The 16,231-nt window shown below is 29.4% G+C and overlaps 1 long non-coding RNA gene across 1 annotated transcript; it reads right to left on the reverse strand.

Moving 5' to 3' along the window:
• Positions 1-1,380: 1,380 nt before the first annotated feature.
• LOC133820919 (uncharacterized) lies at positions 1,381-3,292 on the reverse strand. The gene is made up of 4 exons (XR_009887222.1): positions 3,028-3,292; positions 2,871-2,946; positions 2,341-2,402; positions 1,381-1,622 (listed from the first exon to the last, which is right to left on the reverse strand). It is a non-coding gene; the product is annotated as an uncharacterized LOC133820919 (long non-coding RNA).
• Between the last annotated feature and the right edge of the window lie 12,939 nt (positions 3,293-16,231).

The raw sequence follows: 16,231 nt of genomic DNA on the forward strand, positions 1-16,231 counted from the left end.
GTGTAATTTTGTTAATTGACTTGGTCATATGTATTATTATGCCAAAGTTGTTTGTATTGTTTTATTTTCTGGATTTTAAATTTTAATTGTGTTTTCGATGGACTTTGTGATTGTTTGTACACTCGACCATGCTTATATTTTTATTTTATATTATAACCAGGTTTACACAGCAGAGAAATCAAGACAAAATAGAATATTATTAATAAAGTAATGTTAGACACACTCATTTTATATATACAAAATAAACACAATATAAGTATTGGGAAATTATCAAAAAATGCATGCTACAATAAGACATCAGTAAGGCAATATTCTATTTCAGGTACGTAAATCGATTTTAACCCTAGTTCTTTTTTTCTGGCGGTGTTAGTTGTAGTCATAGCAAGCATTCCTTGAAATTTTGAGATCTTTCGGATAATTTACGGTATTGATATTAATGTTCAAATAGTATGTTGCATGTTTTTTTTTATACGCGTGAGAAATCAAATTGTTTGAACCATTTTTTCTGCACCATAAATTATTCAAATTTTTCTAAATTTTTTCTAAAATTTTGCAAGAGATTTCCTATGACTATAATCAACACTGTCATAAAAAAATTATGGCAAAAATTGATTTACGTACTTAAAATTGAATCATGTCTTACCGTGGATCATGGCTTGCTGGTGTCTTATCATAGTGTCTTACCCTAAAAATTTACCAATATGTATTTTAAACCATAAAATAATTAAATTGGGACCATATTAATTGTGTATTTTCTTTTGATAAAATGAATGTGTAATTAGATTCATAAAATCTTAGCCGAATAATTATAATTAGAGATAAAAGTGAAAATAAATAGTAATATTAGAGTGTTGCTATAAAATACTTTATGGTGTCAAACAAACATTATTTGATATACCATATTGTACCAATCAAATTATGTCGCGTCATGTCATTCAAACACCACATAATGTGACCCTCAACAATATTCATTTTTAAATCATGTTATATTTATAGTGATTTTAGCCTAAAATCACCTGCAATTCTTTTAAAACAAGGATTCCATTGACAATGGTATATGTCAATATCTATTTGACCGATAACATTGAGCAATTATACATAGTTTGAAAAACAAATTCTTGGTGTGTTGTTTAATCTTGCTCTATCTTGTTGCCTATGTATATTTAATGTTCGTTGTTTTCCAAAACAAAAATTTTTGTGAAAATTGCTAAGAGGTATTAGTGGTGCCTAACACCATAAGAATGTGACATAGTATTATTGGTATAATCTAATATTGGATCTCACACTGTAAGACCCTCACTTATTTTAGTTAAAACCATATTTGAGGTGTTACGTTTTAAAACTATATCATAATTTATTACTGCGGAAGTCTTGACATTTTTTTTTTAAACTTGAAAACTTATTTCACATTATTTACATTAAACATAAAGTATGTCTCAAACATATTATACATAAGTATTAAATAACCCAATTTATTTTCAAAACATAACTTCACACTTTATTACAAACATCTCACTGATAACTGAAATAACCCACAAAATGTCGATATGTTCATATGTACGAATCAGGGTCAGGACCATGCTTCAGTTCTCCTCATGTCATTCACAAATTTCTTTCTCTACCTGCAACACAAGACAACTGTGAGCCTAAAGCTCAGTAAGCAAAGTAATGCATGCAATGCTAATGATTGCCCAATATCAATGGACATACACAACTTCTTTTTAAATTTTGGGCCCCTTAATATTGTGCACACTGTTTGAATTGGTCAATGCCTGCAGGGCTTGTTACACATATAATATAAAATCCCATGGGTTCTCCTCCGGCTAGCCATCACCACAGTAGGGCACATTAAATACCTTATTCCATCGTTGCCTCGTCGGGCTCAAGAGTTAAGGCAGCCACACACTGTGGTGTCAATACATATAACAATAACTCATATGGAGGAGAAATAAAAACGGAAACATGGCAAACAATATAATTGGCTCACTAAAACCTAGCCCAAAATATTGGGCAGCCACTATAAGCCTACTATAGGCCTCCGTTTACACTTATTAACACTTTCATTTGCCTTTTCAAAACAGTGGCACTGAACTTAAACTTCTTATTACAACTTTCTTTTATGTTGCACAAAACTTGCAAATGCATCATATAATTAATCATCATAATATCAGGCATGGTCTTATATCATATAATAATTTACCATATCACTATTATGCCATGCTTACAAATTTATGATGAAGCGTCAATGTATGTTAATACCACTTACTCACAAAATATTCATATAATGCATACTTTCACATAACATGTAATTCTTGTGTTGCAGTTGAGTACTTTACTTACCTTCTGTCCAAAATATAATTCACCGTGTAACAAGTGGTGTCTTAGGTATTGATGTGCTTATCCTGACAATGGCATGGATTTCTCATCATAATGATGGCAGTAATACATTGAACTCTCATTTAAAAATACCCATAAAACATCATATCAAATTTCATACCCAAAACATGCCTAAAATGCCTTAAACCACCTAGATCGAGCATTAGATTTATCTTAGACATTTGGAGAAATTTTGACAGAGTTTCCCCTTAATTTTAGCTATCCTCAAATATCAAAATCAACCAATAATGAACATCAAATAACCCGCCATAACCATATATCCCAAATACCAACATGATTCATCTTAAAGTTATAATATACCGATTTTGATAAAATTCTTATCTCCTAGATCATCACCCAAATTAAATGAGTCTCCACATCTATTCAAACATTTATAAACATATATACTCTCTTATAAACTCAATCAAATAACCAAAAATCAGTTTGTACTCCAAGAACCCCAAAAATCTCATAAAACACAAAATTTCACTTACTGAGCAACTTTTCGGCGAAAACAATCTCTTCTAGCTTTTCTAAACCTCAAACCACTTGGAAACCACCAAGAGATATCTTAACAAGAGATAAAACACCATAGATAAGCTCTCAGCAAAATTCAAAAACATAGTTTAACTTCCAAGTACAAGAACTTACCATAAAAATGCTAGAACTAAGCTTAATCTACTTCTTTGGCTTTGCTTTCACTTGGATCTCCTTAGAATTTCTTCAAACCAGCCAAGAAATGGTTTTTGGTTTTCTTTTCTCTCTGTTTTTCAGAGTAATGGTCGTGCAAAGTGATAAGGTTGATGAAAATTCCTTATTTTCAATGATTTAGCCTTATTGTATCAAAATTTGACACCTTTCATCTCATCATTTCACCTTTTGACTTATGAAAACCTTATCACTTCAATAATTCCGACTTAATCACCTGCTAGGCCTATTATCCTTATGTGTAAAACACTCACACCAAACCTTAGGTCCATATGACTTCATACCCAATAGTTATGTTTACCCGATCGAGCGTAGCGCACTTATGCTAAGCTCGTTTTGACTTTGCATCAATACCACTGATTATGTATACCTCCCATCAAGAATTGATCTAATGGTTCTAAAACCATTTTTACATCATCAATGAGACCTTAATCATACCTCGATTACATTTGGTAAATCCATAAATACTCAATTTGTAACGCCCTGGATAGCCAAGACCGTTACTCTGTGTGTTTGTAAAGTGCCAGACTTGCTAACCAAGCCATTAGTATAAAATCGTGTTACTAAAACTGTAAAGGAGCTAAGGTTAAAAGCGTTTTGGTCTCAAAAATCACATTTTCATTGGGAAACATTGTTTATTTACACGGGATCCCAAAAACATTAGTTTAAAGGCCATCTACAAAAGTTACAAGGTTCAAATACATTAACCAGCCATACGAAGGCAAAACGAGCAGTTAGGTAATCCCTGTCCTGACTCTCTCCTAGACCATGGTGATCGAACAACTGGTTATGTACATTTCACCTCGGAGCTCTCCACCTCAGGCTTGGTCCAGCTTGCCTTTGCCTTTACCTGCACCACGTAGCACCCATGAGCCAAGGCCCAGCAAGAAAACACAACAACAACAAAGCATAAGCAACTAGCAACAAGTCAATATCTCACATCACATTACATAATCTCAACTATGTCATCAATCGGTATAATCAGGTATATCAAATAATAAGCATATCAACCCACGTCATTTACAGTTTACAAGTGATAACTAGGGCTGGCGCCCTCAGGCTACCCCCTCTATTATCCCGTTGACTGCGCTCTGTGCGCTAACATCATGTATGGCACTCTTAGGCCGCTTTTACATGTCCCATGGCGTAATATCATCATTGACATGACACAATTCTCGGGAGCACTTAGTCCCATCACAAACATACAACCGGGTGCAGTTTTCTTACCTTTAGCTTTCAGATGAATTAGCTATGGGCGTCACTCCTTGAGCGCGATCCAATCCTCGAGTCCTAGCTAGTTACCTAGTCACAACCAAAAGGGAAGACACAATTAATAACCTTAAATGAGCTCCCAAGCCAAGTTCTAGTACTCGGAACATTGAACTTCACCAAATATAGTAAAAGACTCAACCCCGAGCACCTTAGGTTAAATTTCCAAGCCTAAAATCTCAAAATCCCAAAATCCCTTAAGCGCCGCGGCATAGGCCACCCATGCCGCAGCATGGCCCCTAAACAGAGCCATCCAGGGCACAAAAACAGGTAAGGGCCGCGACATTGCTTGGACCATGCCGCGACCCGCCCTTCTTCCTCAGCATGCAACACCCTTGAAGGGCCGCGGCTCTCCAAGAACCATGCCGCGGCCCGACCCTTCGAACCCAGAAAAAACCACCATTTTCAACCTCCAAACCTCACCTAAAACTATCCCAAAGCCCCCAAACCAAAACCTATTAACTCCCAACCTTTTTAACATGACCTAGGCAACATAATTCCCCAGAAAACACAACCCAACACACTTCAATCTCTTCCTTCCAACTTCTGAAATCCAAACCCAAAGAACTTAAAACCAGCCATGATAACCCCCAAATTCAACCATCAAACTATAATTTAAACGTTACCTCAGTTGTAGAATTGATTCTCCAAGAGCCCCCTGACCTATCTTCAAAGTCCCTAGCCTCAATTTCCACCTTGAATGTCAAAACCATAACCATTTAAAACTCAGCCATTTCTTTAAGTTCCTAACCCCAAAAAACGAAAGTTCAGAACTTACCTTAGCTCTATCTCAGACCTTGATCAGTTCCTGAACTAATCCTCCAGATTACTTCCTTCAATTCCCAAAGACACAGCTCAATCCCAGCAGTTCCCTCTCAAACTCAGTAGTTTTTCCTTTGTTTTTCTGTGTTTTTTCCTTCCTTTGGTTCCCTTTGAGCGTGTAAGTGAGCTGAGAGAAATATACTTAGTCAGTTTGTGTTTTCTTCTAAAGACTTCCTTAAGTCTAACTTATCCATTAAGTTAATCCCAAGGCTCAGGGTGCCGGAAATGTCCCCGAGACCAAAACGGTAAAATCCCCCAATATTCCCGCCTAGACATCCTAACCTCAAATATATCTCCAATTATTTATTTCCATCACCCGATAGTCCAAATCACTGCCTGATACCTAAAATACCTCCGACTTGCCCAAAATCAATTATAATACCCCGTTGTGACTTTTCCCACTATCTAGCCCTAGGATCGCCTCGAGTCGCCGGCTGCAGATTTATCCACATCATAATGTGGTTCTCGCATATATCTCAAACATTTATATCACATCATCATATAATATAATCAATTATCATGTAAGCATCATTAAACATATAATTACTCATTAAATCACAATTATTCCAGTAATGCCCTCCTGGCACACTAATCAAAGCCCTTAAGCCTTATTAGTGAATTTGGGTCGTTACACAATTTTACATCGAAATACTAGTAATCGACATTGTACTATTTTTCACTACTTAACTTATTTTGCCTTCTATATCTCACTTTCATCACTTAATTCCATGCCTTGTCCATATTTTTCATACTTTCTTATATCTTGAGCACATCAAACACCCATAAAAGACAACTCAAATGCCACAATGTTAATAATATTGAGCATACATATAGACATCACATACACAACTTTTATACTTGTACATGAAAACACTTATAAGAATATGCATATGCTCAAATTATACATATTGTATGATATGTAATGCAATGCAATCATGTGATTATTGGCTATATTATATCAAAATAATGTGGGTGCTACAATCCTCTACACCTTATAAATATTTCGTCATCGAAATTTCTCTTACCCAAATAGCTCTGGGTATTTAGATCTCATTTCATCTTCCTGTTCCATGTCATTTCCTCAATGTTTGAACTTCTCCACAAGACCTTAACTAGTGAAATCTTCTTATTTCTCAACTTTTTCTCTTTTCTGTCAAGAATTTTCACTGGTTTTTCTTCATATGTTAGGTCTTGTTCAACTTCTATTGGCTCGTAGTTTAGCACATGTGAAGGATCTGGCACGTATTTTCTCAATAATGAGACATGAAAAACATCGTGGACATTTGACAGTGATGGCGGTAATGCCAGTCTATAGGCTACCTTTCCCACCTTTTCCAATACTTCAAAAGGTCCAATAAATCTTGGGCTTAACTTCCCTTTCTTTCCAAACCTCATTGCTCCTTTCATAGGGGAAATTTTCAGAAATACCTTGTCCCTAATGTTGAACTCCACATCTCTTCGCTTTCGATCAGCGTAACTCTTTTACCTACTTTGAGCAGTTAACATTCTTTTTCTTATCTTCTCTACTGCTTTAGTTGTCCTTCTGACCAGATCTGGACCAAGATACTTTCTTTCTCCCATTTCATCCCAATGAATTGGTGATCTGCATTTTTTGCCATATAACATTTCATACGGTGCTACACCAATCATTGCATGAAAGCTATTGTTATAAGAAAACTCTATCAGACACAAATACTTCTCCCATGATCCTTGAAAATCTAGGACACAAGCTCGAAGCATATCTTCAAGAGTTTGAATGGTCCTTTCAGATTGTCCATCAGATTGGGGGTGATATGCCGTAGTAAACTTCAATTTTGTTCCCAATGCTCTCTGCAAACTTTCCCAAAACAATGAAGTAAATCGAGCATCCCGATCTGAAATTATAGATACTGGCACTCCATGAAGTCTAACAATCTCTTGAACATATAATTCAGCCCACTGATCCATAGTATAAGTCATGCGTACCGGAAGAAAGTGTGCTGATTTGGTATATCGGTCTACTATAACCCAGATAGCATCATGTTGTTTAGAAGTCTTTGGCAATCCAACTACAAAATCCATAGTAATCTCTTCCCATTTCCACTCTGGTATCCGTATTGGTTGTAGTAAACCAGCAGGTATCTGATGTTCAGCTTTCACTTGTTGACAGGTTAAACACTTGGCTACAAACTCGACCACATCCTTTCTCATGTTGGGCCACCAGTAGTGTCTTTTCAAGTCATTAAACATCTTGGTCGTCCCCGGATCCACTGAATACAAGGTATTGTGAGCTTCGGTAAGGATTTCTCTCTTCAACTCCTCATTATTAGGGACACAAACTCTTTCCTTGAACTTTAGCATCCCATTACATGACACACTAAACTCATTGACCTTCCCACTTTCCAATTCACCTTTTTGTTCCATCAAGTAAGGATCCTCACATTGACCTTGTTTGATTCTCTCTAACAAGGTAGACTGAATAGTCATTACTGATAATCTTCCTGTGATTACCTCAATCTCCGCTCTGCACATGTCCTCCTGAAGTGGTCTTGTCAATTTCCTCAAAAATGACACATTACCATGAGATTTTCTACTCACTGCGTCTGCAACTACATTTGTTTTTCCAGGATGATAAAGTATTTGACAATCATAATCTTTCACTAGCTCCAACCATCTCCTTTGTCTCATATTTAATTCCTTCTGAGTGAAGAAATACTTGAGACTTTTATGATCGGTATATATTTCGCACTTCTCACCATACAGATAATGTCTCCAAATCTTTAGTGCAAAAACAACTGCTGCCAACTCCAGATCATGTGTTGGATACTTCTATTCATAGTCCTTCAATTGTCTAGAAGCATAAGCTATGACTTTGCCATTCTGCATCAACACACACCCTAAACCTTGCTTTGAAGCGTCACTATAAATCACAAGTCCTCCTGATCCAGATGGAATAGTAAGTATTGGAGCAGAAACCAATATTTGCTTCAAATCTTGAAAACTTTTCTCACAAGCTTCAGTCCATTCAAACTTATGATTCTTCCTCGTGAGTTGTGTCAATGGCATTGCTATCTTGGAAAATCCTTCAACAAATCTTCGATAATAGCCTGCCAATCCCAGAAAACTCCTTACTTCTGAAACATTTGTTGGTCTATTCCACTTACTAACAGCTTCAATCTTTGATGGATCCACCAAAATACCATCTTTTGAGACTATATGACCCAAAAATGCCACCTTCTTTAGCCAAAATTCACATTTCTTAAATTTGGCATAAAGTTGTTTTTCTTTTAATTTCTCCAACGTCAACCTCAAATGTTCCTCATGTTCTTTTTTGGATCGAGAATACACCAAGATATCATCAATAAACACTATTACAAATTTATCAAGGTAGTCCTTAAACACCCTGTTCATCAAGTCCATGAATGCCGCTGGAGCATTAGTTAATCCAAATGGCATCACAAGGAACTCATAATGGCCATACCGAGTTCGAAATGCAGTTTTTGGTACATCCTCTTCTCTAATATTTAATTGGTGATACCCTAATCTCAAATCAATCTTTGAAAATACTGTTGATCGTGGCTTACTGGTGCCTTACCTTAAAAATTTACGAATATGTATTTTAAACCATAAAATAATTAAAGCGGTACGATATTAATTGTATGTATTTTCTTTTTATAAAATGAATGTGTAGTTAACATTAGTCTATATAAAGAAAAGTAAAATTTCATTAAGAGTTCTCTTATAAAATACCTTATGATGTCTAACATTATTTCATATACCATATTGCACCAATAAAATTATGTCCCGTCAAGTCGTTTTAAACACCACATAAAGTGACTCAACAATATTTATTTTTAAATCATGTTATATTTATAGGGGATTTTAGCATAATATCATATGTAATACTTTTAAGGGTTTATGCTTTTTTAGACATGTATTTTTTCTAATTATCTATTTGGATCCTGTGTTTGGATAAATTATTTTTTGTACCCTGTGTTTTTTAAAATAGTTCAAATAAACTCCTAAACCCGATTTTGATCAAATTTTTTTGAACTAAAATCACAAATAATTTATCAAACTAACAATTCAGAACAAAAATATAAGCATTATGCCTAAGGACTGTATTGTTATATTCAATTTTTTATTCATCAAAATCAGGTTTAGGGACCTATTTGAACAATTTTACAAACACAGGATAAAAAAAAAAATTTGTCTTAACACAAAATCCAAACAAGTAATGAGACAAAACACAAGGTCTAAAAATGTATAAACCCTACTTTTAAAACACGGAACAATGATATATGTCAATATCTATTTGAGCTGGATAGCATTGAGCAATTATACTTATTATTAATTATACATAGTTTGAAAAACTAACTCTTGGTGTGTTGTTTAATCTTCATATGTCATCTTCAGAGCCCTATCATGTTGCCTATACTATATCTTAAGGTCGTTGTTTTCCAAACCTAAATTTTTTATATATATGTGGGTCTTGTCATTATGAGACATAGCAGTTTTAATTTCCAACTAATTTCTACAAATGGAAAGTGATCAGGCAATTGATTAACCCTTCATATTCTAATAATTTTCAGAATTTTTTTGAACAACTTTCTTGTGAGAAAAAAACACTATGAAATGAAAAAAAAAAATCGTTATTAACTGGTTTAGATTCTTCGGATTCTGTCGGTCACCTAACTTGGAAATGAAAAAACACTATGAAATGAAATCAAGTCATCATAATCACACACCAATATGAAGATCAAAGTCATATCCTATAACTGCTACTTATACAAAAGGCTAATCACTTTTGGCTTTTGTCAAATTATTTTCCAACTAAGTAACCAAAGTAATTAATTGTAGACCATGCACTTTCATATTTGTGTCCACCAATTTATTTTTCTTTTTGTCTTCTTTACTAGCTTTTTTACAACTCGAATTTCAGCGGGAAAAAAAAGTTTTTGTGAGAAAAAAAGTAACAAAAAAAAGTTAAGAAAAACATTTTTCTAATATTCTACAATAAACTTTTTTAGTACTTTTTAAAAATATATATTTATAAATGTTCTAATTTTTATAAATTATATTAAATTCAACTCTCAAATTTTCTAATAAAATATATTATCATATTTTGTTTGAATCCAAATGATAAAAAAGAAAAAAGAAGAAAAACCTTAACTTCATTTTCTTTCCTCTTTAAAAAATTCATACTCTAAACAAGAAATAAATACATTTCAAAATAATTATAAATCACTCTTTTCTTGTTACTATACATAGTAGGTGCATGCTACTACAATTTTTTTTTTCTCACTGATTACTTTCTGAATTTTCCAGTAAATAATCATTACTATATTGACTGGTAAATTGCTTTTTCTTTTAAAAAAGTCCATTATACTATTCCAACACATTATAATCGATAAACTTCTATGACAAAAATTCAATGAACCAAATTAATATCTCTTCTATATAATAAGTGTATATATAATAAATGTGTAGATAACGGAAATTTTTTGTTTTAACAACTTTTTATTTTTTTAACGTTAACTTTAACGGAATATTTTTATATTTAATATAATATTTTTATATTTAATGATAGTTTATAAACACTTAATTAAATAAAATAAAATAATATAATTAATTAAAAAAATTAAAATAAGAAATTTTTGAGATATTTTACAATAATAATTACTTAAAAATAATAAATAATTAAACATATTAAAATAAGATATTTTTCATATATTTTACAATGATAATTATTTAAAAATAATAAATAATTAAATAAATTAAAATATGATATATTTGAGATATTTTACAATAATAATTATTTAAAAATAATAAAATCATACGTTTTATAACTTAAATAAAATTTAATTAAACTTAAACTTAAACTCACTTGTTAGACTAATATCATAATAAACATATAATATAATCTACTGTGAATTAGCAACAAATTGCTTTTTTTTTTTAAAAAAACTAGTAAGAAACTTAAATTTAAAATCAAGTATAATATATAATATTACGTTAAATATATAATATATAATCTCTTGTTGTCACTCCCAAATTCAAGAACTAAAACAAACATAAATTTAAACAAAAATAAATAAATTATTTAATTAAAATAAGATATTTATTTCAAAATTTATATGACATTAATATAAATTTAATAAAAATAATTAATAAATTCTATAAATAAAATTAAGCAAACGTGCATATTGCACATTGCTTGTATCTAATATATATATAAATATATATATAGAAGACTTCTGAATAGTTACTTACTCATAGATGGGTACTAACTATTATGATGATGTGGCAACATAGTGACTTGGTATAACAAGCCACTAACAAGTAAATATGTTTTTTCTACATTAATTTCGAATTTAATTATTATTTTTGTCATAATTAATTGTGTTTTCAACCAATGAAAAACACTAGCTATATTTTGAAATTTACATGCATTTGAAAAATGAAAAGTTTACAATATTATATTTTTATAATAAGTACACATTTTTCATCAGGTAACCCTTCTAAAAATTTGAAAAAATCAAAATTTATTTTAAAAAATATTAATTAACAACTATAAATATGAACAATTGATATTAATTTAATGATTAATATTAGGGGTGTGCACGGCGTGGTTTGGGCGGTTTGTACACTTTTTAATACACCGCGCCACAAGTGCGGTATAGTAGCTAGAATACACTGTGCGGTGTGATTTCGTTGCACCAAACCGACCAAACCAAACCATTTTTTGCGGTGTGGTTTGGGTGGTTTTCTACGGTGTAAGTGTGTTAAAAAATATGTGTGAGAAAGAGATAATGATAGGGAGGAAGCGCAAATGAGATGAGAGATGAATGAGTTATTGTTGTGTATGATGTGTTAGAGAATAAGGTTATACTCTAATTTAAGTGGGCTCCTAATTTAAGTTGAATCCTAGTTTCAGATTGAGTTACTAAAAAATGGTAAATATGTAAAGTTTAATTTTTTTTAACATATTTGTAAGTATATGGTGCGGTGTGGTGCAAACCAAAATTTCACACCGCCAAACCGCGCACCGCACCGCACCACGCGGTTTAGCTTAGAAACAAATCATACCGAATCATTTCACTTTTGACACCGCAGTTTGTGGTGTAGTGTGGTGCGGTGTGGTGCGGTTAGTCGCTGCGGTTTAGAGATTTAGATGCTCACCCCTAGTTAATATTAAAGTAACTATCAATGGGTGATAACCATTAAAAATGCACTCATATATATATATATATTATTAAGAGTATCAGATGTTTGAAAGTTGAAACTATATAGGTTACAGATCAAAATTGTCTGTATTATTATTAATCTTCCACAAGTTACGACATTTATATTATAATTCAATACGTGTCATATTATATTATTGTATATATTTATTTAATGTTAAATTTGGTACTTCATTTGAAAATATGTGCTGCACATGTGAGCAAACCATTGAAAAGGGTTACTTAATACAGCAATAAAGACTTTATTCCCAGATTATTAGAGTATATCTTAACTACTTTTTATGAAGTCTTGAGTTACATTTCTAAGTTTTGGATTTTTTGTTTGTAAACAATTTAATATTATTATTGTGGTCTTAAGTTTCATCCACTATTGATTTATTTTTATAAGATGCTGTTTAGCACGAAGAGTTTACAATTTTTATATTATTAGGAAAGTTAAGAAAGTATTTTAATAGTCTGGAAACTTGCATCACTTGAAATCTAATATATGATTATTGAAATATCACTTTCTATATTTAGTTGTGTATAATAATTTATCAAGTTTTTATAAAATTAATATAATAATATATTTTATCAAAATAAGAAACAATATAATTATAAATAGCAAATGTCATTTTAAAAAATTATTAATTTTTTCTTTAGATTATAACTTGAGTACAAAGAATTAAAAAAATATCATTTGCTACTCATTTATAAACAATTTTAGTTATGAAATATATTTTTTGACAGAATCAAAAAATACATTTATTAATACTAAAATCTAGTAAATTTTTAAAAATACATAAGTACCCTTCTTTATTTTTAATATTATTCCATTTATTATTTTAAACTAAAGTAATGATATAAATTTTTTACATATATATTAATTTATTTAAATAAACAAACATTATTTATCATTTTATAGTTTGATATATGTTTATTCATTTTTATATTATAAGCTTCAAAAACAAAATAAGTCATTAACTAAAAAATTATTGGTTTAAGATTTTTTTTTTATTTTAAATTGAAGTGTTTCACATAGATATTTGAAAATCACTTGTCAAATGAGTTTCACTTTAATCAAAAATTTAAAACCCTTAAGAGTATAGTTTCATGGGTTAAAAAAATTCAAAATTAGTATTAAATATGAGAAAATATTCAGATTCTCATTCTCAAACCAAACAACCCCTAAGAGATTTTGGCAGTGCTTTTTTAGTTGATGAAGCATTAAAATTTTATAAAGAAATATGTGTGAAGAAATAGCCCCTAAAACTAAAATTTCAGCAAAGAAAAAATCTACTTTTAGAGTGTCAATAAATTTGGTATAGTAAAACATTTATATAAGAATAGCTTTGGACTAAATTAATCTATATATATATATATATATATAAATGAGAGCTTCAATGATATTACGTGGCACTCTAAAATCTCTTCAAATCACTCTTTCTATTTTCTCATTTAATCTAATTTTTTTATTCATTTTCTATTTTCTAAAATATCTTAACAATTGAAAATATCAATATATATATACATATTAATTTGGTTAAAAATTTATTTAGTTTAAATATCTTAACTACTTATTTATTGAAAAATACTAAAAAAATTAATTAAAAATTATGTAATAATTTTCGATTATCTATGTATCTATTTTTCTTATTATATTATAATTATGTTTTTTTATTCCAAAGTGAATAGTTTTACAAAATATTTATATCTATATCTATATATAAATGAGAAGGTGACATCCTATATTTTTTACAATCTATTTTTATTATTTTGTGATAATTTTATATTGTGTCCAAAAAAAATATATACATATATATATATATACACGTACATCAACCCTTCAACAAATGTAACAGAATTAACCAAATTAATACACATACTTATAAATACATTGATTCTAATATAGTCATATGTAACAGTAGTTATCCAATAATAATAGCATGAAAGAGATATCAATGAGAATGGTCACATATGGTTTAACTAAACAGTTATCACAATTAGATTTTATTATATTATTATATCATTTTATATTTAACATTTTACAATCTAATGTATCTAATTTTTTATTTTCTATAATATTTTATTAATTTTTTCAGTTTTAACCCATAAAAGTAGGCTGTTACAAAAAAATATGTTGCTTTTATAGGCAGTTCTCTTCCTTAGAAAGAGAACTACCTTGATATTGGTAATAACATATAATACCTGAATATTAATGAGAATTAAAATTTATTATCAGGTGTTGAATCGCTTGATGCTGTCATTTTTATTTAAAATTCTAATTATTATTATTTTCACTAAAGAAAGTAAACTCTGAGTATATCGATTTACACTGTATATATGAATTTTAAAGAACTCACGTACCAAATTTTCAATTTTTCTTTTCGCTATGTAATTCAGTAAATATTAAATCTATATCTTTATATCTATATCTATATCTATATATATAAAGGAGAATTTCGATGAGATTATGTGAGACTCTAAAATTTATTCAAAGCACTCTTTCTATTTTCTCATTTAATCTAATTTTTATTCATTTTCTATTTTCTAAGATATCTTAACAATTAAAAATATTAATATATATACATATTAATTTAATTAAAAATTTAATTTGCTTAAATATCTTAACTACTTAATCATTGAAAAATACTAAAAAAAAATTAATTAAAAATTACATAATAGTTTTCGGTTCTCTATATATCTATTTTTCTGATTATATTATAATTATATTTTTTATTCAAAAGTGAATAGTTTTACAAAATATTATAATTATTATCATCAATCATCAATAGTTATAATTGTATTTTTCTCTTATTTGATATTTTACTAAGCTTGTGAAAATAAGATATTACTAATGACATTCTTTGGATTTGTGATTTGTTTTCACTATAATAAATAAATATTTTATAGATTGTAATTTTAGTGGACATTCCCGCTACAACAAAAGATGCGGAGGTTGATGTGAAACACAAAAAATTCTTTTTAAAAATAAGGAACACATTGTGAATGAAAAATAATATTACTAAAAATAAAATAATGTACAACAACAAAAATAATAAATGTTTATTTAAATTATTTATGTTTTTTTTAATTTAAATGTAATAGTTTTACAAAAATATATATTAACAACATGTATAATTTTATTTAAATTTGATTTATTTCAATGATGTATATTTTGAATTTAAATTTGATTAGATATTTCATTACAACAACTATTTAATTAAATTATAAATATAAGTTAACAATATTTACAACAATATTTTTTTCTCATTTTTTATATTACTTTTTTAATTTATAGCTATTAATTTATTAAGGAATTTTTTTTTATCTATTTGGTCTGTTCTCTTTTTTCTCATTTTTATTTTAATAAAAATTATAATAGATAAAAATATCTACATATAATAATAATAATATTATTAATATTAATAATAATAAAATCTATTTATTTATATTTTAACTTTTTGACAAAATACAAAATCCAAATGTTAACTTTTAACAATAAAATATTTAAACGGGTAATCAACCAAATTATACGTGGTTCAAATAATCTATCTTTACATTCCTATTTTTTAATTTTTGACAAAACACAAGGTCTACAAGTTAATTTTAAAAAAAAATTAATGGTCAAAATTGATAAACAACTAAAATACAAGGTTCAAAATGGTGTGAACCCTTATAGAAAACATAAATTATATATATTTATATAATTTACTTTTTATAAATAATTTTTAACCTTTTGAATAAATATATGATTCACATGTTAATTTTTAAAAATAAACAATCAAAAGGAGTAATCGGCCAAAATATAGTGTTTAAATAATAGATTTATCTATTTCTATTTTAATATTTTG

Source organism: Humulus lupulus, chromosome 3, assembly GCF_963169125.1.
Source record: "Humulus lupulus chromosome 3, drHumLupu1.1, whole genome shotgun sequence".
NCBI classification, from domain to species: domain Eukaryota; kingdom Viridiplantae; phylum Streptophyta; class Magnoliopsida; order Rosales; family Cannabaceae; genus Humulus; species Humulus lupulus.